Genomic DNA, 26058 nt, shown 5'->3' on the forward strand with positions numbered 1-26058 from the left:
GCATACAACTCCTCAGGACGTAAACTTCCAACCAACAGAGAGGACTATTCACTACGCTCCGGGACACTTTCTTCCTGTGGAAACACAGAAAAAGGGACACTTGGACCCATTACAAATTCAACTTACCTGAGCCAGCCTACACAATTCTAAAAGTGGGACCCAGACGGCTCTTCAAAGCAGACAGCAGCCATGCCAGATGTTTCAAAATACTTGATGTGACTAGAGGTGGTCACATCTGGTTTAATGAAGTTCGATGACCACCCAGAGAATTACTGGGCATGGAAAACTCATTATTTTTCTTCTTTCATTGAGCGTGATTCAAATATGTATTGTTGTATTTAGCATTCATAATGTCAACACCATTTATCGTCATAAGGGGTTCTATTCTCAGTGCTTCTTGAAATTTTCTTCTTGGACTTTTCATTAAATGGAGTAAATCCTAAGGCTTTCATTACATAATGAATCTCTCTTTTTGTAACAGGAAAGGATTAAACAAGAAAGACACCTTCATAAATATACAATAAAACATTGGCATCAAACAGGTCACTTCTGAAAATAATACCTTTTTCAACCCAGTGCTATTCACAAACATGATTACTAAGACTAAAAATATCTAGCAAGGAGTCCTAGCTGAGGAGTGATTCAGGAAAATTCTGAGAGCAACTCTGAGAACAAGGTTGGCTGTGGCTCAGGAGGTAAAGCGGTTGTCCACCTATCAGATGGCCTAGCCAGACCACAATGCGAAGTATCCAAAATTGTCCCTGATACTGTGCCATCTGTGTGTTTGATTGGATAACGCTCATAATGAGCAGGTGGCGTAGCTGCCGGACGAATGTGTGTGCGAACAGGTGAATGCAGACTTGTGTTAGAAATGTGCTATACAAATACAGTCCATTTACGAAGTTCAGCTTTTGAACAGTCACCAGGTCACCTTTACCACAGGAAGGTTTAATGGAAATTTGGTTACTAAAACTCTGATGACAGCAAAGTCTAATATGGGAAAGCTGAGGACACAGATGAAGGTCAGTTATGAACCAGAGATCCAGAGACATAAACTTTTAGAGGTGTATTAAAAAAGACATCTGGAAATTGTCAGTAGTATGTTCAAAGGTTTCCCTTGTAGGGGTTTGGAAACACTGGAGTAGTGTGGACGCTGGGCATAAACATAGTAAATGTTATGCATTTTAAAATAGTAAAAATAAAATATATTAGTATATTAACCACATACAGAACCGATGCCACCTTGCCTGGTCATTTAAGCTCATTTAAGATTGAATGAGGGAAATTGGAAAGTGGTCTGACAAGTCAACATTTGAAATTCTTTTTGGAAATCATGGACATCCTTAATTGCAATTAAAGGCAGAATAATAAGTTGTATATTTGCTGTAAATGACCTCAATTTCTCTCTACATTTGTCATGAGTGTGTATATGGTATATGCAATGCAGTAATTTTAAATTTAAGCTGCTGTCATAATGGGTGAGAAGACAAGACAGAAATCAGTGCAAGCATTTTATTAGTATAAAACAAATGTTCAGAAAGTGCAATTTACCGGAGTTTGATCCCGGTTAGGAATGGCAGGGAAACTTGTGGTAGACAGAGGCTGATCAGAGAGATGAAGCACGGACAGTTTGGCTGAGGAAATCCAGGTGGAGAATGGCTCAAAGATTTCTAGGCAGAGGAGACAAAACACAGATGTGGGATCAGGAGTACAGAGCATGGAGCAGACCAGCAAAAGCAAACCAGGAGCCAAAACAAAGTACCACATAGGATAACTGATCTGGTGAAGACTGGAGTGCAGGATGGGGGTTTATGTATGTGGCGAGAGCGCGGGAGGGAGCATTACATGTGGAGAGATACCAGATATTAAGTGCGACAATGCCACCTGAGGAATTACACCCCAGGAAATCCTAACTAAGGTTTGGTTTAGTAAACAAGGTCACACAGGTTCAAATACCACAGGGCGAGACGGTTCCCAATTAAAACCAATTTCATTAACAAAAATTATTCAAAAGAAAACATAGATAAAGCCACACACCAGTTAAACACACTAAAATGGCAATTGGGCAAGGGGGAGTAAGGACTGGGCTGGGGCTTACCATGCAGCAGGGCAACCAAAAGGGAGAAGGAGGTCGTCAAATGAATCACCCGTGATGCTGCAAACACAAACACACAAAATCAAAGAGGAGGGGACTGTGAAGAACGCACCACCACCAGGGATTAAATTGCTGCAGTCAGCCCACAGCACCTGGTAACAGAGGAACACAGGTTAATAAAACATGCCCAACAGCTAAATGAAGCTGGTGTGGACTAAACAAATGTTTACATAATTGAAGAAACCAAAAAAAGAGAGAAAATTTAATAAACTAATCAATTCAATCAAAGAAATAAATTCATACATAAGGGCTTAAAACAAAGGGCCTGTGTCACTAGGAGTGAGCAATCCTGCAGACCCCAGAGCGGCTTGTGCCACATAAGCTTCTGAGTGGGTTCAGGCAGCAATCAGCCGTACTGGACCAAGGCGGAGTCAGCTCCAATCCGACCCGACCTCCAACCCCCGAGACAGGGCCAAAAAGGAACAAAACTAAATAGAGAAAACAAAAGAAAACCCAACCAGTACAAAAAGAAAAATGAAACAAAAGAAAAGAACCAAAAAAATAAACAAAACATCAGCACAGCTCAGAGAGTGGTGGTAGTGGCAGGCCAGACAATTACACCGGGCTGCGAAAGAAACACAAACATAAAGTTTAGTAAATTAATAAAATGAAACTAACTTCACAATTTAGAAAGAAATCTAAATGCATACCAGCCACAGCAAACCCTTGGCAACTGGAGGATGTCAGCCTTGGACGTGCGGCTCACACACACAGCCTAAAAATTACGCTCTGCATATATCAGCTCGAGCCGAGTGACAAATAAGATAAACAGGCAGACAACGTGCAGACTAACGTACCAGAGCGGAAACCCTATGCTATGCAACCCGAAGCTGCCGCTCCTCCATCAAGAACGCCCTTGTCACCTACCCTGGCAGCACTGGATGGTGTGTCCTCTGGTGATGGTGATCTGTGGGTCTTGGTCTCCGAAAACATCCCATCCAATACCTGCAGCTGTTCCAGGTGTCTTCCATCCAGTCAGGGTTCCCGTTGCAACCCCTTTGCAGCCTGCACTCATCCCGGCAACCTCCCCAGTACCAGAGCTGCCAACTCCCTTGATGGCTCCAACTGACCAGGCGAGTCAGCAGGCATTGCGTAGAACTGCTCGCTGTACAGCTGGCTGCCATTCTAATGTCCATCACCTTCCTCGGTCTGTTGATCACTGGGACAACGCGACTGGTGGAGTTCCAGACCCTGTGTCCAATGCCCAGATTGCCAATTTAGGCTGTGGTATTAGTTTCAGTGTCTCTGTACATCGTCGGGCCAACGACGCAAAAGTGGACGGTAAATGTGGCTAGAGGTTGTTTCCCTCCTGGCCACTGTTGGGTACTGCACCAGCGGTGCGGGCATTGGGATTGCTGGGCGGTGCCATGCGCACCTTTATATCCAGGTGTGTGGTGGTGGCTCTTCCTCTCTTCCTCTCTTCACTTGCTCCCGTGGTGGCTGTGGCTTGGCGTGGTAGCGTTGTGTTTGGACAGCCTTGTGTGAATGTCATCGGAGCACGCTATTCTCTCCACTCATCACAGCCGATTGCTGTGGCCAGGGAAAGAGGAGTGATCCGCTTGAACCCCGCTGTGCTGTACATGGTTACCTGCCACTCTGGCTGTGCGTTTGAGCCGCATACCCGAGGCTCGCATCCTCTGGTTGCCTAGGGCAAGGCAAAACTGGTTTGAGTTGACAGACATGGAGGATAGGATGCACTCTTACTGTACGTTCAGACCAAAAGAGGCAAAAGAGGCAAGGACGCCGGAAGTTAATACATTTTCAATGAGAGCCCGGCGTCCTGAGCGGCCAAAGCGTCAGCCGCCGTCAGCCGCGCGTCTAGAGCGTCCAAAGCGGCTAAAGCGTCCAAAGCGGCACCAGATGAAAAGTTGAACCACGGTTAACTTTATGGTAATTAGCTATGAGATATATCAGCGGCAACCGGCGGCAACCAATCAGAGTAGAGGTGTCCTTCGTCGAGCGGGCCCCAAAGAACAACGCATGTAACTTTGGTTCCTAGTTCCGTCATGGATGCCGAGAAATTGATCACTTGTGTGCGGGCTCATCCCGTCCTCTACAATGTCAGCCTTTTTGGCTACCGGGACCAAAATAAAAAAAATGTTGCCTGGGATCGTGTCGCGGAGGTGGTTGGTTGGTAGCAGCACACATCACAGCGATGTCATCCAAATCCATGATGAGTCGATATGATTTTGAGGGTTAAACGCGCATATTTATAGTCGTCGCAGACCATGTTGATGATACAATAATAACAATTATGAGCGGGAGTTAATTTAATTCGCTAACCGCCTCACCCCATTTTCCCCGTTCTTCCAAAAAAGGAACACTCTTTGGCCACCCACACACACACACACACACACACACACACACACACACACACACACACACACACGAACGAACTTGACAAACTTGTATGACACCAAACGAAAGACAAGCAGATGACACCACATGCGTAATTGTGCAGAGATGCTGCAGCTGAGACGTAAGGAGCGCGCATTTGCACCCGTGTGTGTGTGTGTGTGTGTGTGTGTGTGTGTGTGTGTGTGTGTGTGTGTGTGTGTGTGTTCTATTGTCAGGCAGGGCTCTGTCTTCCCCTTTTTTCCCTGTGTTTTCCCTGTTTCCTTGCCCCCTTGTGGTCTTGTCTGTCTTCCCTTGTCTGTCCAGGTCCGTGTTAAGTGGCTGCACCTGTTTCGGCAGCCCCTCCTACCCGCCTCCTCTCACACACCTGCATCTCATCACCTTCCAATCAACGGATGCATTTAACCCCGGCTCTTCTCTCCAGTATTCGTCAGATCGTCTGCTTACCTCCGTGGTATTGTGTGTTCCTCTGCCAGTCTTCTGATCCCCTGTGTCTTTCTCGGTCCGCTGACCTGTGCTTTGCTTTTTGTTTTAGGAGCGTCTCGCCCTGTGGATAGCCCTCAGTCCAGCCTCGGTTGTGAGAGGAGTTGGAGCTCAGATTCTTCAGAGCGTGTTTTTGCTCTCGCTTTGTGTTGTTCCCGTTTTTGTGGACACCCTTAGTTAATAAACCCTTTTTGTTTCTACCTGCCTGTGCCCTGTGTGATCCCTGTAGCCTTCACTTTGAGTTCGCCTTCCTCTGGTCTCAGGGTGTTCGTACACCTAACATCTATAGGCCTAAAGATAATTACCCCGGAGCCGGAAAACATAACAATCTTGTGGCCAAAGAGCGTTTTACTTTTTTGGAAGAACGGGGAAAAATGGGGTGAGGCGGTTATGACATTAAATTAACTCCCGCTCATAATTGTTATTATTGTATCATTAACATGGTCATTAACACGGCGGCATGGTCAAAATCATATGGACTCATCATGGATTTGGATGACATTGCTGTGATGTGTGCTGCTGCCTGCCTGTGCACCCGAAGAAGACGCTTGAAAAAAAAAAATCACTTTTCACTACACACATCAAGATATTTTTGCTCTATTTAAATGTCAGTTAGTTGATAAAATGCTTTGTTGTGCAATGTGTCATCTCATTCAGATGAAGCAAGAAAGGCTTGCATGCCCAGGGTATGTCTTTGCCACAGAATTTTAGTATATTTCAAAGTTGCAAAAGTTTGATGTTGTGGTGGGTAAATCATAATGCCCTTTGTTAATTGCTTCCTCCTCAATACGTCAATCCGCTCGTGACTAGATGGTGATTTTGATTTATGTTCATGCTCTGAGATTTCTTTTTTTCTGTATTTAATGACACACAAAACCTCCTATGCAACTAAGCATGCTTTAAACTGAAGGTGAACAACAGCAAGCAGCACTATGCCGCTGTCAAGAAGTCTGCGGCTCCTTTAAATGACTAGCGCGATTTAACTTTGACGTCAGTCACGTGAAGAGCGACCAAAGCGGCTAAAATATTTTGCCGCTTTGGAAGCTGTCCTATTTCTCACGCAGCCTCGGGCGTCCTTGCCTCTTATGCCTCTTTTGGTCTGAACGCACAGTTATGGACCGTGGCAGTTTTAGTTTTACTGCTGATGGTTTAATGACACAGTTGATGTCAAATGGGCCAAGGTAAAGAGTAGAGAACTTTCTGGAGTTAATCTTTAATGGGATATTTTTTGAAGGCAAACTTTCTGACCTGGGTGGTACGCTGTAGCAGGGATTCGATGCTTGTCAGCATGTTTCTTGTTTTGATCACAGAGTAGAGCTGCACGGGTGTTCTTCCACACCTGGCGAACGCAGTGCAGATGATGCTGTACTGATGGGATGGCAATCTCCCCCTTCTGGCTGGGAAACAGTGGGGGCTGGTATCCCAGTTATGCCTTGAATGGGGAGAGCCTGGATGCAGCACTGGTCATGGAGTTATGGGTGTATTTGATCCAGGAAAGCTGTGAAGTCCAGAGAGAGGGATGAGTGGAAGTTACACAGCAAAGAACAGCTTCAAGTTCCTTATTAGCATTCTCTGATTGACCATTAGATTGGTAATGAAAACCAGATGTGAGACTGACAGTGGCTCATAACACTTGACAAAAATCTTTCCAAATTATATGAAGAAGACACCAACACCAAACCAGTGCACCTGGGAGAAGGTCCATGGCACAATCATCGGGTCCATGCGGGGTTAGGGAGAGAACTTTTAAAGGAGTCCTATTTACCAGATCACATTTAAGGATGGAAAAACATCTAAGGAGAACAACACAGAGGATCATCACAAGAGGCAACAGTCAACTGGACTGAGCGATGATTCACAACGAGGAGAAGCAGAACAAGATTCAACAAAAACATGGAAAAGTGATCACTCACTAATGCACACACAAAAAAGCGAGGCGTTGATGAACAACACAGCTTAATGGTGCAAGCCAAGTGCTGCCATCGTTGCAACGAAGAATTACACGTTACACATACATGAATCCAGAGTGAACACATTATACGAGGACGGGAGACGGGACGGGACTTCTCGTGGGCGGCGAAAATACACTGATTAATTGTCCCTCATTGACAACAGTGACAACAGTGTGTCTCCGTGCAGCGTGATGCGCCCCGGTGTCTCAGTGTGAGAGAGCAGACACCTTTCAACTGCACATATTATACTTAATGGCTATTTATACCTTACCGTACAACCACACTTAAAAAAAGCTGAACAATCCCCTTTACAGGCTGTGTTGCCTATTCAAACCTCCGCCCATTCAATAACATTAGAAAAAGCTGGCGCTGATTAGTTCCTAAACTTAAAACCAGCAGTCAGACACAGTCATGCATGCTGACTAATCTTGTAAAAACCACACCGTGAACACATTTCATTGCAAACCCTTCTTACCGACAGTTCTACGTTTTATATTGGAATCAGCTATGTTTGTTTCTCCATGCAGCGATTTGTCTGGACGGTAAAACAGCCATGGTGCCGCCAGGGACATATTCAAACTTTCGTTTCAAGTAATGGCACGTAACACAGACTCACGCCGAAAACAAGTGAAGTGGAATATTTCATCATTCCATAAATTACCATTTGTATTCGCACTATACACAGCAATAGCCCTATGTAAATAGCTTACCTTCACTTCTGCTGTTCCACAGCAGCCGGAGCAAGACGAAGATGGCAGTCAAAGATTATCCCGCTTGCTCAAACAGGCGGTCTGACGCATGCGCAATTTGGAGCACAGGACTCTCAGCTTTGGGGTATAGTTTACCCTATTTTTCCATGTAACAGTTGTTACTGTCAACGAATAGGTAGTATGTGTAAAATTTACCCATTACTTTATAATTCCTTGGCTGACTACAATAATCAAGTAAATTTTATACGGTTTGCATAGATAATATTTACCACTCTCCAAAATCACTTTTTACAGTGTGAGATCGACTGGTGGAGGAGCTGGTGGTTCACCTGCACTGCTCTGGAGGGGAGAGCAGATCAGCTAACCATTCAGCATAAGTACTCTCCTGGTCCCCCAATTAATGATGGGGTTATGCAAAGTAAACCAGGGGTGACCCAGAACAATGGGTGAGCTTGGGGAACTGACCACATTAAAACTCAGGGTTTCATGATGGTTGCCTGACAGAATCAATGTGAGAGGAGTAGCCAGCGATCTGTCATCAAGAGGGGTGATGGTGCAGGAAGAGACTAAAGGCACAAGTGTAGTGTTAGCTTGTCTAGAGAGTTATTTATCAATAAAGTTCTCTTCAGCCCCCAAGTTGCCTAATGCTATAATTTATAGAAAGCACGGTGGCTTGGATCAATAACAGAGAGAGGGAGAGAGAGGTAGGAACTAGTTGATGTAGGGTGGCTTGCCAGAACCCCCACTGCTACTGACAAGCCCAGTTTTTTGGGCAAAAGGGACAGTTGCCCAGGAAGTGCTTAGTTCTTCCACAGTACAAGCACTCATCCACCTGAATCCACCATTGTATTTCCTTAGGTGTCAGCCACAGTCCTTTCAGCTGCATAGATTCCTCCAGGGAACTGTTGAGAGGAGGTGAAGTGTTGTCAAGTGTTGAGAGTGGCACCTCGCACGTGGGAACGGCCTCATTCTTAATTTCATCAGACAGAGCAAATGAGGGCAGCCTCATTTCACTGGGACCCGGCTGGAAGTGTGCAGAACTCCAAGGAGAAGTCTGTCACACTATGTTAGCCCTGTTTCAGTGTCACCAACTGGCCGGGTCATCAAACACACTTGTTAGGTTCCATACAAGTTGAAAAAACACAGATGTGAGATCAGGAGCATGGAGCAGAGCAGCAAAAGCAGAAGAGGAGCTGAGACAAAGTACCACATAGGATAACTGACAATCTAGCAAAGACTAGAGTGAAGGACTGGGATTTATATACTGTGAGCGTTGATTGCTTGATGAACCTCAGGTGTGCAGGTGAGCTGGCAGCAGGAGGGGAGCAGGTAAACGCCGGCCAGTTCAGCTCAAGCACACACAGGCACACTGACAGGGAAAGAGAAAATACACAAGAAACACAACGGAGGGGAAACAAGAGAAACACAAGAAAACAGGCATGAGTATACTGCCAAACCTGACAGCTGGATATTCAAATTCTTGGTAACAACTTTGGAAAATTAATGTAAAGCTGGATGTCAATGTCTCTTCGTCACCTGCAGAAAAAGTGTGAAGTCTTCACAAACCTCCTCAACCCTCAGAGTGGCAACCAATAATAACAATGAGAAGTCCTACACAGCCTTCTTGGCACAATCTGTTCCACTTAGCCACAAATCATTAAAGCAATCGTTAGTGTGAAAGGAACTTTTTATTAAGCATCAATTAAGCTGATTGCTTTAATGATTTATGGCTAAATGAAAGTGATCATGCCAAAAAGGCTGTATAGGAGTTTTCATGATTTCCTCTTTTTTATGGCTTTTGATTTTCTTTCCTTTTTTGCAATGCCTCACGCTCAATAGGTCTGACTAATGTCCAGAGGCAACACACTGTAGTTAGGATGAGTGTGTGTATGTGTGTAGTTGGGATGAGTGCACGTGTGTGTGTGTGTGTGTGTGTGTTTGTGTGTGTGTGTGTGTGTGTGTGTTTGTGTGTGTCCACTTAGTAACTGAAGATTCAGTAATGTCTTTATATCACTAATTACATCATTGTCCATCATAATAAGACTGCATGAGTGCTAATGTATTTTCTCACAGCCTAGACTACAAGTGTCTGTGTGTGTGTGTGAATGTTTGTGTATCCATGGGCGAAACAGTAGCCCTCTCTCTGTTCATATAACTTCAAAAAACAGACCTCCCTTCTATGGGATATCGCGAATAGTGCAGCATTCACCTTAGGATTTGGGGGAAATATTGTTTGGAGGTTCTTATATGGTGCAGTATAACAGACAAAATTAAGCATACTGAGAACTCAGCAGAGATTATGTCCTTGTCGAAGCCAGCTACTGATCTGGTCCATGATAAGTTGGCACTGGTAACTGAGAGGCTAGAGGTGGGAAATCAGAAGCTGCCTGTTCATCCAGTATCCAGCCACTGGCTCAGCTGGTAACTTGCATACCAAAGCTAGCAATGACCAGCCAAATCAGTAGCTAATCTAGCTAGACTTGGCATGCTAATGACCTGCCAATCCTGTAGCTGATCCAGTGGGCTGCTGGCCTCGACATGCTAGTCATCAGCTGAGCCAGCAGCTGGTTGAATGACTCATTTCCCACCACTGGGTTCTAATTTCCCACTGCCAGCCTCTCAGTTACTTGCATCAATCTATTTTGCCAGATCAGTAGCAGGCAAGGATGTTGCCTCCGCTGACTTCTCAGTACTCTTAATTTTGTCTGTTATTCTGCTCATAGTCCTCAGACTCGCTGGCCATTTCACTGACAGTGGGGACACCATTTGAGACCTCCTTTGAAATATATAACAGACTGAGCACCTGCTCACCCTGCTGAGTGAAGGAGTGTGTGCCTGTCTGTACAGACAACAGGGTTGCTCTGTGTCACTATTAGGACACAGTGATAGAAGACCTTGATTAGAGCCCTTTGGCCTCCTTGACAACTGATGAAGACAATGAGGGCAACACTTGCTTGTACATTAAAAACTGACAAGAAAATAATTTGCAAAAACTAAGAAGATTTGAAAGAGACAAGAGATTTCAAAGAAACCGGCAGTTTTAAACAAAATGTTCACTGCTTGTACACACTGGCTACATTTACAAGCATGCAGGAAATCTGATTCTCAAAAATGATCAGAATAAGACGTTACACATTTACAAATGTCTACATACTGCAAATGTAAAAAAAACAACAATCACCAACTCTGGTTTGGTCGAAATGATTCATAATATGCAAAGTTATGATTTCCACCCACTGCCTCTCTGATGTCAGAGCCTCCTGGTTTATTTTGACCAAACCCTAATGGAACCCAACTAAATAAAGAGTGCTGTGGCTTGAAAGCCAGTAACCATTTTTTCAGGTTGCTTTTTGTGGATGTTTATAACATTACTGCAAAAGTAGCTCAGGTAGCATTACATGCACCAACAGGCATCCAGCAAAGGTGTGTGTGTGTGTGTGTGTGTGTGTGTGTGTGTGTGTGTGTGTGTGTGTGTGTTGCTATATGCGAAAGAGAAATGACAGCCATTGTAGGCTCAGGCCTGTGGGACATGACCAATCAGTGCATACTTTTCAGGAGGGGACTTTAAAAACACAGGGGGCTCTATTTTCGTTTCTGCCATCGGCGCGGCAAAGGCGCGGCGCAAAGTCAGGTCCGCTTCGCCGATGGGGCGTGGTGGTTGAGGTTGATGACCTCCCTTGGCAGATGTAATTTGTTCCTGTGACGTGCAAAAGAGTAGATGATTAAAGAAAATTGGATAGCCTACAGTGTTGAAGGCGTTATTCTCGTGGCCCACCTGCACTCCTGCTCACTCATGTCTAAATATGAGGTCCTTCAATGGTAAATCCTCGGCCTCCTCCTCCTCCTCCTCAAAGCAATGATGTACTCCATCTTTGTAGATAACGTTAAGCATTATAATAATAACATTTGTATTTGGAATGAAATGATGTAGGTAATAGTGGACAAAGATCATCACTTACGTTTTTTCCGTCTGTCTGTCTCTCTCTGTCTCTCGAGTGCTCTGAGATAGATGTAGTATATATGCTCTGTAGGATGCCACGGCTGTTTCTGGTTGGCACAGCAACGTTAATTGATTAGTTTGCATCCCTGTTTCACCTGTGCACATTCAGTCAGGTTGAGTGATCATTACGCATGCCGAACGCGCTTGCAATGTGGTCAGATGAGATACTGATCAAAACATATAAATTTAGGTCTGACTGTATGCGCTGATTCAGATAGTTGCATTGAATCGTGGCTGCTGTTAATTATTGATTGCAGTGAAATGCCAGACAATGGGTAAACCTGCCAGTGAGATGTTGGTGACATGGGCACATGACTCCACCGGTTTACAAAAATCCACTTGCCCAGCGGCGCACCACTGGCGCACAGAGTTAAACCATGTCTGGGGTGGCGAACTTTCAGTGCACTTTTACACCGCCGGCGTGGACCGAAATGGACTGAAAATAGAGCCCAGGATCTGAAACAGAGCGTTTCAGAAAGAGGGTGAATAAAGGTGCTGTCGTAAGTACATTATGAGAAAATGTGTTTTTTGAATATTAAAGCATGTAAACATTTTCTAGTAGACCACGCAAAAGAATGAAAATGAAAATGAGCATAAGATGTCACCTTTTAAATCTCTAATCTTTTGGCCTTTTTGTAATTGATGCTATTTGTTGTAATTGTGGCTTAGAAGGTAGAGCAGGTTGTTTACTAATTAGAGGGTTGGTGATCCACACCCCTGCTCTTCCAGTCTCCATCAAATTGTGTGTGTGTGTATGGATGGGTGATTATGGCATGTGTTTGGCACTTTGGGTGGTCAGCAGAGGAGAAAAGTGCTATATAAATGCAGTCCATCAACTTATTTTATCTTTTTATTATATTTTATGTTTTGGATTTTAGTTACTTTTATTGTTTATTCTCACAGTTAGTATAGTACAACTAAAGTTGTATTAAGTATACTTGACTGTACTAAAATGAGGCTATTTTATGTATACTTATATACTGCAAATATACTAATGATTTTAAATTCACGCATGCTATTTCTCAGATTAAAGTACAACTGAAACACATTTATAATGTAATGTAATGTAATTTGTACTACAAGCGTCAGAATGGTGGCACGGTGGACCAGTGGTAACACTGTTGCCTCACAGCTAGAAGGTCCCGGGTTTGATTCTCGCTGTGGGCGCCGGAGGCGTGTCCTCCACCATGCCTTCGGTGCCTGCTGCTTGAGGAAAGGGGCCTTTCTGTGTGGAGTTTGCATGTTCTCCCCGTGTTCACCTGGGGTGTCCTCCATAAAAAAATACCCCCACCTGACCAATGGATGGACCAACCAGGATGGGTTAAAGGTGGAGGAAAAATTTCACCAGTGCATGGCGTGTGTGTGCATGTGGATGTATCTGTGTGACAAATGAAAGGGGATTGTCCCTCTGATTCTTCCAATAGATTAAAAATACATCTACATTGGGATACTAATATATTTTTACATACATCTTGAGCATTTTTATTAAACTTTAAGTGAGGAGTAAGTATTTGAAGTGTAGTACCAATTTGCTTAATTATATTGTATTTATAATGCACTACTAATGGCTTACAATCAGAATAGGCACATAAAAGGAATTTGACTCTGGTTTAAACATTGCACTCAAAGTATTTGCATTAGAAAAAAGGACAATCAGCTCAATGAGAACAAAAAAGACCCCCCTAACAACAACAACAACAACAACAACAACAACAACAAACAAAGATTCAACAATAAGTTAAACAGTGCATATACTGTATATTGTTTGAGCATTTTCAATACACGTTAACTGTACTTTAAAACTAAGCATTAACAGGATGTACTGCACATATACGTCCTCAGATATATTATGCATTCAGTGCACATTAATACCTGCCAGTCCTTGAATTATCTGGCATCGCTTATTGTCTGATTCTTGGAAAATACTGGTCACTTCCTATTTTTCTTGTCACTGACAGCATGATACAACATTCTGGATGTTTGATCTTCAGATGATACTAAAAGATAATAAAACAAGTTTTAACAATGTGACTCTTACTAGCATTGTCTGTTGTGACAGATGTGTGAAATAAGATTATGTATGAGGTAGATCTTGTATGTACATGCTTTTTTGTGTTCGTATGTTGTATACTAAAGGGCAAATAGATATTTAGTGAGTAAAAATATACTTCTGAGTATGTCATGACAGCCTAAAATTAATATACCTTTAATCTGTAAAGTTTTTTCAACTTCACTATTATGCTAATAGTGTTTTAACACACTTACTGAAAATATAGGAGAAAAGTATTTGATAGCAATTATCTTAAAGATGCACTTTTAAAATTTGAACTTAATTTTTACTTAAATTTTACTGTAGTATATTTATCACAAGTATGTTTTTAGTCTATTTAAAGTAAGTGCACATTTCTATAAATATACTTAAATCATTGTAATATGTAAATGTACATTAAGTATGCTTAAGTATATTTTTTTTTCACTTGAGCATGTCAGACTGATGCAGAATAACTCATGTGAGCTCACTTCAGCATCAGATAAAACCAAGATCAAGTCTCAGCATGAGGTCTACATATCTCTTTTCATTCAGCACCCACCCTTCCAAAGCAGTTCTTTCAATTCACATGTCCTGTTGCAAATTACACATATTGTCAGGTTGATTCATATGGAGGTCTCCGTAAATAATGGTCTCGGTACCCGGTTCTCCATCCTATATCACCTGTCTACTCTTCTCTCCATCATCCACCTTAATTTCCACATCCTCTTTTTCTTACACTGTGTCCTTTCCATTCCTCTCTTCATTTCTCTTTTCACTGTACTGCCTCCTCCCTTATTCAGTCCATTTCTTTTCATCCTCCTTCTTCTTTTCAACTTTTCTTTCCTTTTTTTCTCATCCTCATCTTTCACTGCCACACCCTCACCTAAGCACCTTCTGGCACACTATGATGTGTCACATCACATCATGCATTTGAATAAAACACAAGGCTTTCAAGCTCTAACACACACTCATAACTCCCCCTGAGGGTAACCTAATCATTTTTTTTTGTGTAATGAAGGATTATCCACTAATCATCTCTGAAAGGAGCAGAGCATACAATCACACAGACATCAGGCCTTGCGGCTCTCTTCTGTCCAGTCACCTCAGACTTGCATTCACACAGGGTGTGAAGATACCAGGGGAGGCTTTATGAAGGCAGAAAATGACACCCATGGGTGACTGAGGGTGTCAAATGGAACACCCAGAGGCTTGTAAGTGGGGATGTACATGAGCTGAGGAAAGCTGTGTGAGCAGCTGAATGATAATGAGGAGATCATGCAGAGACAAGCTGCAAGATTTATACTGGAACAGAATGAGCTTCAGTCTGAAAAGAACACACAACTGGTGATTCCCATACTGAAAAAAAAATGCAAATTGATATTGCCACCTCAGTAGAAGCAGAATAAGAATAATAAGGAGAGCCAGAATATGGTTGAGCGGGCTCCAGGTTGACTGTTGAGCATTTTTCGCTGGAAAGTGGATTTTTGTGAGAGCTTCTTCCCTGACCACAGTTAGTTTTTATGGTATGAAGTTGTTATGGGGGACTTTCATAGTGAATTATAATGCTTTATAACTACACATATGAGCACATATTGCTCTCTGATGCACTATATCAACAATCGTTGTGCATTATTATGAATGCATCAAAAAGTACTTTACTTAACACATGCAGTGATAGCTTATGATACTGCATACGATAGTTGATTGCTGCAGTGTGTATTGGTGTGTTTAGGTTCTCATAATGTACTATAAGCCCCATCAATCAACCTCTACTTTATAACTAGTCAAGAGCACCCATAAGACACTTGAAGTTAAAATTCTTTATAAGTCACATCTACAGTGTTTTATGACTGTTGACAACATGATTCAGAAAGCATAGGATAGGAAAGTGTTCTTGTTTTTAATATAATCATTGGGGATGCACTGATTTGTTGGCCAAACACTGATATTGACTGATATTTGCCTTGTTGACTGCCATTGGCCTATTGGCAAATTAGATGACACTCGTCAATTGCAATGGCTGATGTTCATCTGTTGTATTGAATCAATTTGATGCTGGCTACACATGCTGAACACTGGTATGACATAAGAGGGCAATATTCCGTGCACAGTTTGTTTTCAAATAAAAATGAAAGAAAATGCCAGTCATGTGGAAGTATTATACTGTCTTGGAGAAAGATCAGCAACATGTATGGAATCAGATTTGTGTCAAAATAATCAAACAAAACTTCTTCAATATCAAACAAAAATAAAAATTTGAGAGAGAATAAAACTCACTGAAGCAAAAAAAAAACAACTGTCATCTCAAAAGTAAAACTTGTAACTTGCAAACAAATTATTTGTGCAATTGAGTAAACTATTGGTCTTTTACTTTTTGTCATATCCTCTGTTTCTTTCTCACTGCTCAGACTTTTGCTCTCACCATCAGCTTTGCAGTCACACTGCCAGCTCTCTCGTTTGCGCTCCCAGAGGTTTTTTTTTGCGATTCTGACACAAACTGAAACCAGAATTGCATCAAAATAATCGAACAAAACTTCTTCAATATCAAACAAAAATAAGTATTTGAGAGATGAAAATGAAACATAAACATGTAGTTTTTAAAATATGCTCCACTGACATTTCAAGAGGAGGTAGGTCCAATAAAAGGAAACATTTTAACACGATGAATATCTTCACCCAATTGAAAAACAGAAATGAAGAAGTGTACAACAATTACCTGAAAGCCAATACAAATGGAGATCTGGACGCCAAGAAATCACAAACCACCATAAGCAAGATTCCTTGATAACCACACAATGTGAGAAAAGGAAAAAATCCTCATAAAAAGGCCAAAGGTATAGGGTCACAAACAAGGTGATGGACTTTGATCGCATTAGATGACCAGCATTTCTTTGTTGTGGAGGATATTTGGAGGCCCCCTACACATGGCTCAGTCATTGTCAATTTGCTGACATCTGTCTTCTGTAATCTACAATGCTTTGGCTACACGTGTTCATGAGCAACTGGCTCATGAAATTCCTGCCATCTGTTTAACAACTGATATATGGAATTCAGATGCAAGCCCTGTGTTTTTGACAAAATTTGACAAAAGGATTTTCTGCAACCTCACTGGATCCCAGATATAAGAACTGCTACTTTGATGAAAGAGTTAAACAGTGCACACAAACAACACTTGCTGCTGCTAGAGAGGGCTGCTGTTGGTGCTGGAGATGAGGCACATGGTAAAGAGAAGCAGAGAGCTGATCACCCACAGAATGAGAGGGCACAAACAAATGGCCCACAGTCTCTTCTGCATGACATGGTTTGGGAGATTCTGCACAGCAAACTGAGAAGGGTTAAATCTTTGGTGTTAGTGAGATTTGAGTAAAAGTAAGTAGTTAATTATACTCTCGATAGAGTCAAATCCATTATATTTTACTCTCAGCTGATGATTAGTTTTTGTCAAAAATGAGTGTAAAAACAAAGTGTCACTAAATCAAATCTGTAAGTGTAACTGTATAAATATTAATTGGTAACTTCTTACTCTAAACTCTGATCCTGGCTTTTACACTTGAAGTGTTGATGTGGCCCCACCCCCACTGTTAACACACACCTGGTCTGCTGAAGCCAGAATAATCTTTGTGCAAGCTCTCAACGGACTGCTGCAACCTGCATCTCAATTTAAACACTGTTCAGAAGGGTAATTAAATAATATCTGCTAATATTATATTTTATATTGACATTTCTCTTCTGGCACATGTTCGTTTTTGCAATGGTGAGCCACTGTAGCTTTCACCACGCTGTTGCTAGCCAACCTAACACGTGTTAAACGAACTAGCGGTTAGCATGCATGCCCAAACTCACTGTGACAGAAACATTGACGGCAGTAAATGGCCAAAGTGTGGTTTGACATCTTGGCTGAGTCAGATGAGTCCAATAGTGTGATGCACTTGGCAGCAATTGCTTTAGTTGTTGCTAGCTAAGATGCTACAGAGGAGCTAATGCTACAGTTTGATTGCTGCTAGCCACCCGAACCGTGAGTTACTAATTTCTGCAATGTTCTGCGGAAATGACATAACGTTAAGTTTTGATGAAGTATTCTGGTAGCTTTTTGTAAGTAACAGTTATGCTTGAAATGTGGTGTTTGATGGCTTGAATCACCCAGTAATGACTAGTTTTCTAGTTGGTTGATATGATGCAGCTGCCTTGCTTGTTGTCGTCGACAGACTGCTGCAGGTTGCTTTTCTCCCGCTAACCATGGCAGCACGTTGTCTTTTTAGTGGGTCAGACCTAAATGTTTGAGCAACAGTGTTCTTTGAAGTGAAGTTTATTGTGTATGTTTTATGAATCAAAGTTTTCATCAGTTTGTGGAACTTTGATTTCCTGCAGTTTCTCCAAGAAGGTTTGTCTCAACATATTTTGAACTAAAATGCCCTGTAGGTTGTGTAGGGAATGTTTTATTAGTATTTGCTGTCTAAAAAGTTTTCATCATTGTTGTATGTGCCGTATGTCTGTGTTTTTCAGCTTTTATGCTACACCAGATTTACTATTTGGGGTTGGGGGGGGTCAATTTACAAGTCTAAATGACATGATTGATAATGTAGCTTAATGTAATTTCTTTTTTATTCCTCCCAGTACCAGACAAATTTAGTCTGCAGGCTCAACTTATGACTGACGGTGTGCTCAGCTTGACTGATACATCAGACACTGAGGTTGATGCAGACATCTTTGATTAGCTGATCAAGTCAGAGGTGCGAAACTTCAAGGTTGGATACCGCCAGTACCCAGTAAGGTTTATGTTGTCATGATTTTTTTTCCACTAATCAATAAATTATTACTTTTTAAATGTACTCCTCTGTGGACCAGTTTTTAGGTATTACTGTTACTTTGGTTGAATCTGAATCAGAGTCATCTGTAGCATCACTGACAATGTGCCCTAGCTATGTATCAGGAAATGCTTCACTGATAACTGTCAGACTGGAGAAACCAGTGACTACTGTAAGGGAAATTCTCCTTGTTGCGAGTTGCGAGTTGCTAATTGTTGGAAGAATTAAAGACTTGGTGTGATGAATCAGATCTCTTTAATACATGCAGCATGGAGAGAAGACTCATGCAGAGTGTTCTCTGCAGATCTCCACAATGTCTTGGTTTTTATACTGTCCAGCAACAAAAGAACAACCGGTTGTCACATGCACCTGGTGTTGGTAAATCATTCACTTAAAACAATGACCTTTTGGGGAGTGCACTCATCTTGTTTCCCAGGGTTCATACTATACCATAAATTCCTCAGGTACACCCTAAACTTCCCCCTTCATCCTATCTCCCTCATTGAATGTCCTTTTGTCCTCTTTCTCACCATAGTGAGAAAGGGCCACAAAAAGTTTACAATTCATAGACTGGGAGTCCTGGGATTAGTAAGTCTCAACTCAACTCAACTCAACTCAACTCTACTTTATTTATATAGCACTTTAAAAACAGCCACAGCTGAAGCAAAGTGCTGTACATAAATAGACAAAACAATAAAAACAATAAAATAAGTAAAATAAAACAGAAATAAACACTAAAATAAATGTTTTATTGTCTTTAAAACAATCAAAAACAATAAAACAATAAATAAAAGCAACCCATAAAACACTAAAACAAGGCAGAGTCTCATGTGGGGTTGAAAGCCAAGGAATAAAAGTGGGTTTTAAGACGAGTTTTAAAAGTGGACAGTGATGGGGCTTGTCTAATGAGCAACGGTAGCTCATTCCATAATTTAGGAGCCGCCACAGAGAAGGCTCTGTCCCCTCTGAGCTTTCTTTTTGATCTCGGTACCTCCAGGTAGATCAGCTGACCTGAGGCACCGAGGAGGAGCATAGGGGTGAAGGAGCTCAGAGAGGTAGGGCGGGGCGAGACCATGTAAGGATTTAAAAACAAATAAAAGAATCTTAAAATGCACCCTAAAGTGCACAGGCAGCCAGTGGAGGGAGGGAGTCATCTAATTCCTTCACTACGAGGAACAGTCTGGTTGACAACCAAGAAGAGTTTGGTGACAGATGGAGAGGCAGATGGCAGCTTGGGAAGACGGCAACCAGGGCGGCACGGGGTAGCAGCTCAAACCACACCTTTTGTGACGGAGGACCCAAACCAAGCTATGGAACAAAGAAAGGAAAAATACCCCCAGGGGAGCCTGGGGGTGGGGGTGGGGGGTGAGAACCCCAGCTGGACAGATTCAAGGTTAACGACTAACAGCAATGGACAAACGTTGACGAGTAGAGAGCGCTTGTGCGGAAAGATCTGCAAGAATAAGACAGGCCTAAAGATCCATCAAATGAAGATGAAATGCAAGGAGAAACTGCAAATACCACAATGCACAGGTCCAGTATCTGGTGAGACAGAGGAGGAGCCAGGCCTGGAAGCACCCCACAGAGCCCAGAGCTTCCAAGTGGTGCAAACAGTCCCTTCGACCAGGCAGTCTGAGAAGAGAAGGATTAGATGGCCCCAAACCTCTAAAACAGCAGAGTGGCAGAAGTTTGACAAGGATGCAGACAAGGTGCTGGAAGCAACAGCCAAAGGGGATGTTGAGAAGAGGCTTCAAACTATGACGACCATCATAGTGAGCATGGCCGCAGAAAGGTTTGGAGTTGAGGAGGAAAGGGGAGCCAAGCAGCCTTACACCAAGAACCAGAGGGCAGCTAAAATCCACAGCATCAGGAAAGAGCTGAAAACCTTGAAGAAGCAGCATAAGGTAGCCCGTGAAGCAGAACGGCGCCACTGGCCGAGCTCCGTCTTATGCTCAGGAGGAGGCTCCTAATCCTGCGCAGAACTGAACATCACAGAAGACGGCGGAGGGAGAGGGCCAGGAAGCCGGCTGCCCTCATCAACAACCCATTTGGCTTTGTTAAGGAGCTTCTCGGACAGAGACGCAGTGGACGCCTGGCCTGTTCAAAGGAGGAAGTCGACCAACATCTCCAACACACATCCAGTGACCCCACCTGAGACCAAGAGCTGGGACAGTGCAAGGCTGTTATAAGACCTCCAGAGCCTGCTGAGACATTGTCATGGACTGATTTTTGGCAGGCAGAGCCACACTGCATCAAGTTCTTGGTCCAGGCAGTCTACAATGTCCTTCCCAGCCCATCCAACCTGCACTGCTGGGGTTTGGTCAAAACACCAGCATGCCCCCTGTGCCAGGGAAAGGGGACCCTCGAGCACATAATGAGTTGCTGCCCAGAAGCTCTCGGGGAAGGCCGATACAGATGGCGGCATGATCAGGTGCTCAAGACCATTGCAGAGAGAATCGTGAGTGCCATTGCTAGCTGTCGGAGGTCTAAGCCCATGAAGAAAACCATCAACTTCATCAGAGCTGGGGAGGAGCCAAGAACAACTTCCAGAGCAACACCAGGGTTGCTGCACACTGCACAGGACTGGCAGCTCTCAGTGGATTTGGGCAGCCAACTGAAGTTCCCCCAGCATGTCGTTGAGACCACCCTCAGACCTGACATCATTCTGGTGTCAGAGGCAACGAACAACATTGTCATGCTTGAGCTCACTGTGCCAAGGGAAGAACGCACGGAGGAGGCATTTGAGTGCAAGAGGGAGAAATATGACAATCTAGTCAGCAACTGTCAAAGATGAGGCTGGAAGGCAAGGTACTTGCCTGTGGAGGTCGGGTGCAGAGGCTTTGCAGGACAGTCCCTCTGCAGGGCTTACACTGCACTCGGCATCACAGGTGAGAGGAGGAGGAGGGCCATCTATAATAGCACAGAGGCGGCAGAGAAAGCCTCTAGGTGGCTCTGGATAAAAAGAGGAGATCCGTGGTCTAGTGCTGCTAGGGCACAAGCTGAGGTCTGATCAACCTCAGCTCAGTGGCGGAACCAGAAATTTTTCATTGGGGTGGCCAAGGTGAGACCATTACTCACATAGGGGTGGCAATAAGTTGATACCTGAAATGTCTAGATGACTATTTTGATTATTATTATTGTTACTGTAGTTGTTTTTATTTATTAATTGTTTTAGTGTGACCGTATAACAGTAGGCCTGTCACCATTCCTATGAATTAGATTGTTAACGGGGAATCTTCACAAATGTAAATATTAATAAACTTATATCAGCTTGTTCCTACTGTCCTAGATTGATACGTTAAATTTCTTCTTTCAGTGTCTTAATAAATAAATAAATGTATACATTTATTTATCTGTAAAAGATAGTATACATTAATCAACAAAAACAAAAAATTCTCATGGAGTTCAGAACAAAAGCTATGAAATCCACTTTACTTTGGGCAGAGGTAAAATAGCAACGCAAAGGAGGCCCAGTCACCCCAGGGTTGTTCACCGTCTCCTGCTGTGAAGGGTCCAGTCTGTTGACTCCTGTCTGTTGAAAAACACGAGATAAAATATTAATAGTAGTACTTGGTCATGTCAGGTTTAGATTATACTATACTTACCTAGCATTGTTACTTGGAATGCAATGACTAATTACAATACAAAAGTAAATGATGGCAGTGGGCATACTAACCACCTTGTGATGAGCCCTGAGTGGGTTCTGTGGTGACATTTTCTGAAACACAAATGTTGAAACTGTCAGAAAGCACACACAGGTACATTAAGCATCATAACATATAACACATAGGTGATTGTCTGCAGAAGGCAGAAACCTACACACATAAGCAGGCAGTCGCAGTGTGCAGTACCTGTGGATCTTCTCTGACTTCTCCTCTCTCATCCTGCCTGACCTCACTGTCCCTCCTTTCATCCTTCTCAACTTTTTTACTACACTTGCTGAAGTAGGCAGTAATTTTTCTTTTCATTTCGCCTGACATGTAGAGAACACCAAAATACACTAACCACATGACTGGATGAGTGTTTACATGCTCACTCATGCTGCTACAGAGAGCTTCCACTATTAACAGACTTATGTGCTGAATGTGGAATAAAACATTGCTGCTGCTGGTCAATCAATGATAAATGGATGTTTAATTTTGTAACTGTACAGGAAGACTCGTTTTAAAAATCACAGAACACACACGATGTAATGTAAGTGAGGGTGAAGGCTCTCCGCTATTTTGCTACCACTGAGAGACTACCAGATGTCAGTGTCTGAAACGCTTCAGAACTTAAGTCAAAGTCAACAAAGTGAGAAAACTTGACCGGAACCAACCAAAATAATCATGGAAAGCTTACCTACCGCTTGCAGTTCATGCGAGACGCGGTTTGAATGACAGCTCCTCCACACAATAGGCAGCTCTCTTCTGCTCTCATCCCGCGGAAAGTTGTTTGCAGCAGTGAAATGCGTCCGAGCGGGAACGGCGGTTAGGCGGAACTAATGTTCTGCACCACAGAGCTACATTTGTCAAAATTATCCCCCAGCCGTGGGGGTGGCCAGTGGGGTGGCCGGAGAGTGACCAATGGTGGCCACGGCCACCACTGGCCACCACGTAGCTCCGCCACTGCCTCAGCTGGGTCACCTGAGTGAGGGTGTCTGATGCTCGAAAGACCCGAAACACCCTATGACCTCAGGTAGCATCACTGATAATGTGCCCTAGCTATGCATCAGAAGATGTTTCACTACAACTGTATTGCCAGACACATCGGCATCTCCAGCATCAGTGCCAACCCCCCCAGCGTCTCCAGCGTCACTGCCAGACTTTTCAGCAGCATCACCAGCTTCTTCCATTTCATCAGATTCTACTATTATCCTCTCAACCACAAAGAACAACAAGAGGGCCCTGACAGAGCTGGATCGTGATGAAGCAAAACAGCACTTGAACAATTATCATGCAACTCATGCCAGTTTAATGTAATCAGTCAAACTAAACTAAATTAACAAATATTTCTGTCAAAATGTTTGAAGCATGAAGCTCATGGTTTGAAAAATAAATGTCTTTGCAGAAGGTTGAAACTGTTCTGAGCTCTAATCCAAACGGTGAAGAAATTTTCAAAGAGTATGACAAAACTAAAATGCTGTCAGACTCAACACGCAAAGTGGTGGTCAACATTCTGGTTGCAGAAATGACAGAATCATATGGGTAAGAAATCACTTTTAATAAAATGACAAAGGAAAACACAACTGGACACATATCTAATAAATATTATTATTATTATTATTTATTTTTATTTGATGAAGACATCAGGGACAATACATATTAATAGACACTTTCGTGTAAATACGTAGGATTGTAGCAAGCAGCTAATTTCCATCCTTTGTCCCTAGGCAGGTTGGTGTTAACATGGAGTTAATAAAACAAGATACATTATCAGTAAAAAGGGTGTGAGGTACAATAACAATAGGAATGACAGGTACAGTACATGGCATAGACAGACAAAAAACCCTGTTACTCATGACAGACAAAAAACAAGAAACAAGAAACAATAACAAAAACAGAAATGACCATTAAATGTTTAAGTGCTGGAGTACTAAAGTGATGTAAGTGCTAAAGTGCTTTGGTGCTAAAGTGCTAAAGTTTTAAAGCGCTGAATGGATATTGCACATTGCCCAATTGCACATATTTTGCACACACAGACGTGTGTGTGCAGGTGTTATCGCACATATTAGCATACATAGATATAATTATATACGCTCTTTACAAAAGTTGCATACATAGCAAATGTATGCAGGCATTAAAGATCACCAGACTGGCCCGTCACCAGCAACATTCCCAACATCTAGACAAATACACAGGAATAATACAAGTACAAATTTCAGATACATTAAGTACACATAACAATACAGAATATCCAATGACTTAAGATTCAGGATTCAATGTGGCTGCAGTTTTGATTTTCTAGTAGCCACATTTTTAGATGCTTTGTGAAGGAGGTAAGGGTTGGTAAGTCACGTATGTCACTTGGTATCATGTTCCATGAGTGAGACGCTCGATATGAAAAACTGACTGCCCAAATGCACTTTTCCTGAAAGGGACCCGACAGTCACCTCTGGAACCTGCTCTGGTTGACCTGTTCGTATTAGTTTTTATGAAATCTCTAATGGCGGTGGTGCTAGTCCATGGAGAACCTTGTAGACTAGGGTAGAATCTGCATATATTATTATATTTTCCCAGCTCAACAATTCGTACTTCTTCAAGATGTTACAATGGTGGTGTGAGTTGGGCTTTCTGTCTTAGACTTTTAGAGCCTGCTTATATGCGATTTCTACAGGCCTCAGTGTGGATTTGCATGCCAGTGCCCAAGTTGTTACACAGTAGGTCATATATGGCATGATCATCGCACTTAGGTATAGTATTGCAGAATCAGTAGTTAAGTTATTTCGAATATATCTGAAATTTGACAAGTTGAATCTTATTCTATTCACGGTGTTTTTTACTTGCTGTTTGAAGCAGAACTGTGAATCGATAGTAATTCCTAGATATTTGAATTCTTGTACGACTTTAAGTTTTGTTCCATCGACAAGCACATCAGTGGTCAAATCAACATTTGCCTTTTTTGAGAAAAACATGCAAACAGTTTTTGATACATTGAGATGTAACTGGGAATGTTTCAGCCAGTTGGACACATCAGACATAGCTGCTGACAAGTCTTGTGCAGCTTGGCATTTTGTTTTAGCATGCACATATACATATACCATTTATCATATTTTTGTTTCAAAAGGAGGATTCCACCAGTGAGTGTGCGGGCCAGTTATGCACTGGGAATTGTGACCCTTTTTCCATATTTCCAAGATCCTTACTCAAAACATGGCCATGTAAGCTTTAATGTCTTTGAAGTCCAAAAATGTGTTGTAGTACTTATGTCATCAGGCCATATTTCTGCTTTATATTAGGGATGCACAATATTATTGGCACAACCTTGATATCAGCTGATGGCTTTAAAATAAACACAACCAACATCTCTGCCAATATGATAGGCCAACAAAACAATGCTTTAATTATGCCCCAATGCTCAACTAAATGCTCGACGCCATGTCCATAACCTAGGTTGAAGAAGTTTTCTTACATCACCCAGTCGTTGTTTACATTTTCAAAAGCCTTGTATTTATGTCTGCATCTGTCAGTGGGCCATCATGATAAGAGTAGGCATGATAATATATTAATTCCACTACAGGAGAGATTTGATGTTCTCTGAAATCAGATTAAAAAATGCACTCATTATCAGAATCAGCATCAGCAGTCAGCCAAAAGAGTTAGAAACTATCTGTAAAAAATCCAATATCATGTATCCCTACTTCATATTTGTGATGTGTGTGTGTGCATTCCTTTGCAGGAACACTACTATGATCCTGAGGCCAATACTGGCTATAAGACAGTCCGACATAACACCCATGATGGCTTCTGTGGGCATTCCAGGCCTGATTCCCAGGACGAGAATCTCTGTTAACTGATGAACAGCTGCTTGGTGAGGAGTGCAGGGAGGCTCTCTCTCTAATGAGACACTCAGCAGATAGACAGACAT

At 42.5% G+C, this 26058-nt stretch overlaps 1 long non-coding RNA gene and 1 pseudogene across 1 annotated transcript; one reads left to right on the plus strand and one right to left on the minus strand.

Annotated features, from left to right (window-relative positions):
• Nucleotides 1–19601: 19601 nt before the first annotated feature.
• On the plus strand, nucleotides 19602–21502 carry LOC143324301 (uncharacterized; annotated as a pseudogene).
• A 463-nt stretch (nucleotides 21503–21965) lies between these two features.
• Nucleotides 21966–22905, minus strand: LOC143324411 (uncharacterized). Its single transcript, XR_013077460.1, has 3 exons — nucleotides 22834–22905; nucleotides 22172–22210; nucleotides 21966–22020 (listed from the first exon to the last, which is right to left on the minus strand). It is a non-coding gene; the product is annotated as an uncharacterized LOC143324411 (long non-coding RNA).
• Nucleotides 22906–26058: the final 3153 nt, after the last annotated feature.

This window comes from Chaetodon auriga, chromosome 8 (assembly GCF_051107435.1).
Source record: "Chaetodon auriga isolate fChaAug3 chromosome 8, fChaAug3.hap1, whole genome shotgun sequence".
Lineage (NCBI taxonomy): Eukaryota > Metazoa > Chordata > Actinopteri > Chaetodontiformes > Chaetodontidae > Chaetodon > Chaetodon auriga.